This window comes from Oratosquilla oratoria, chromosome 7 (assembly GCF_046742065.1).
Source record: "Oratosquilla oratoria isolate Oo_2021 chromosome 7, ASM4674206v1, whole genome shotgun sequence".
In the NCBI taxonomy this organism is placed as follows: Eukaryota; Metazoa; Arthropoda; class Malacostraca; order Stomatopoda; family Squillidae; genus Oratosquilla; species Oratosquilla oratoria.
The window spans coordinates 46,668,708-46,671,353 of NC_134783.1; positions in this window are offsets into that span (position 1 = coordinate 46,668,708).

Below are 2,646 nucleotides of genomic sequence, written 5' to 3' on the forward strand. Positions count from 1 at the left end.
TCGTTCTCTCTGTCGCATAGTGCCACCAAGCTCCCTTTTTTTTTTTTTTTTTTTGCCTCCTGTTTTCTCTCACTTTCTCTCTCACTCTCTCTCTCTCTCTCACTCTCTCTCTCTCACTCTCTCTCTTTCTCACTCTCTCTCACTCTCTGTCTCACTCTCTCTCTTTCTCTTCTTTTAAGTTGTTGTCGCCCTTTCTTTTATCAAGATTTTGTGCACGTATGATCACCAAAACGTGAGGATAGTGGCCCCCCCCCAAAAAAAAAATCTATTCGCGTCTGAAGACTGGAGAAAATGGAGCGGAAAAGGGCAAAACGGAGAAAGATCACAGAGAAGAAAGAAAAGAAAGAAAAAATAAGAAAATGTGCACACACAAAAATGGAGGGAAAGGAAGAAAATTAGAAAATGGAAGAGAAAATTAAAGATAAGAGATAAGAGAAAACGGGACAAGTACGAAAGAGAGAATCAGGATGTAGAGAAAGAAGAACGAGGAAAATGAGTTAGAAAATGAGAAAGGAAAGGTGTGAAAAAAAGAAAAAAAGGATAAGGAAGAAGAAAAGATAAAAAGGACAGAGGAAGAACAGAAGGCACTGAGGGGAAACGAGGGAAACGAGGGGAAACTTCGAGGAGGAAGAAGGGAAGAGAAAGGAAAAATGAAAGACAAAGGAGAAAGAAGAGAAAGTACAAGCACGGAAAAAGGAAGAAGAGGACAATGAAAAGGAGGAAACGAAATATAGGCAGAAAAAAATAGGAGTAAGAGGAGAAAAAAGGAGAAAATAGAAAAAAGGATAAAGTAGGAGAAAGAGGAGAGATAGGTGAAAGGAGAGAATTAAAAGAGAAATGACGAGACGAATGAAATGGAAAAGGAAAGAGATAAAGAAAGTATAGGAAGACAAAGAGGAAAAAAACAAAAGGGGGAAGGAGGAAGGAAAATAATAGGTAGAAAACAAAAAGAGCAAAGGAGGAATATGAAGAGGAAAAGAAGAAGGAGGGTCAGTGGGTAGAGGAAGAGAAAGAGGAGAAAGAGAAATAGGAGGAAGAAAAGGGGGAGGAAGAAGAGAAAGGGGAGGAGAAAGGGGGGAGGAAGAAGAGAAAGGGAAGATGAAAGGGGGAGTAGGAAGAAAAGGGGAGGAGAAAAGGAGGAGGAAGAAAAGGGGAAGATGAAAGGGGAGAGTAGGAAGAAAAGAGGAGGAGAAAGGGGGAGGAGGAAGAAAAGGGGAAGATGAAAGGGGGAGTACGAAGAAAAGGGGGAAGAGGAAGAAAAGGGGGAGGAAGAAAAGGAGGAAGAGAAAAGGGGGAGGAGGAAGAAAGTGGGAGGAAGAAAAGGGGGAGGAGAAAGGGGGGATGAGGAAGAAAAAGGGGTGAGGAAAAGTTATCTATGCTGTGAACAAGAGTCTGCTGAGGAACTATATGACGAAGCAACTTTTGGATTTACAGATAAAACGAATCATCTGTGATGATCGTCATTGCAGGAACTTGTGCATAAATTTTGAGTGACAAAAGAAGAAGGGTGGGAAGGTTAAAGTACTTCATCAGTAGTGGAATTAAGGTTCGTATCCATCAATTGGAGGAACAGAGGAACTCTGTCATGGACCGCGTTGTCTTACTTATTTTCTGACGCCAGGGTCGTAGACCACCATATAAAAATAGTTTTATTTCTATAAACCAATGGGATGAACAAGGATTTTGAGTTAAGCCAAAGGCGGTTGTTTGGGTCGCTCCTAAAAACGTATCGACAGAAACTAACACAATAAGTCAGAACACTAAAGATTTTATTCTGGTTAATACAAGAAGGTCAAAATCAGCTGATAGGCACACCTCGGAACGACCAGCATCTCGATGAATTAACATTACCAACCAAGGTACCCAACTTCGGGTTACTGAAGACTGACTTTAGCCAGAAGAGAGTCTGCAATGTGTATCAAGGAGTCAAGAGTGCTCCGTTTGCAGACACTGTTAATACCAATGTACAGAGAGGTGCTGACAACGGGTTTAATCATTGCCGAAGAATACTTGGATGAAGTTCGTAACTTGGGGTTCTGGAGGTGGGTCCGCAGGACGGAGCAACAAGTCGGGCAAGGAAGGAGTTTGGTTGCTGAAGGGGAAACCCTTCTGGACGACCAGGTATTGGTAATGGAGTGGAGCTCCGATGATATAAACATATATCTACATACAGAACATACATACATACATATACCAAGGTTTTTTCCCCCTTCCAAGGGAGGTAGCCAAAAAGGGAAAGGCATAAAAACACTCCCACCCATTTCATCCCTAAATACACTCCACACCCCTCCCACCCTCCCTCTCATCTGAGCACCTCCTGGATGACGGGTCATCCCTGCACCCTGCCCACCGCCCTGGGTCAGAAGCAGTGTCGCAAGACACAGTACATCCACAGCAAGGCCGCTTCATTTAATCGGCGACCCCCCCTCTCCGTCCCCCTTTGCATATAAGGCGAGGACGGGGAGAAATCCCTTCGGGCTGCGTCAAAATTTACTCACACATACTACCCCACCCCCCAGCCCATTGCTCCTTATGCAGTCACAACATCATCCATATACAACCATTCTCCACTCACCTCTGTCTTCCGTCATCTCCCTTCCTTCCTCAACAGACATTCCCCTCTTCCCCAAAGCCCCCTTCACCCCA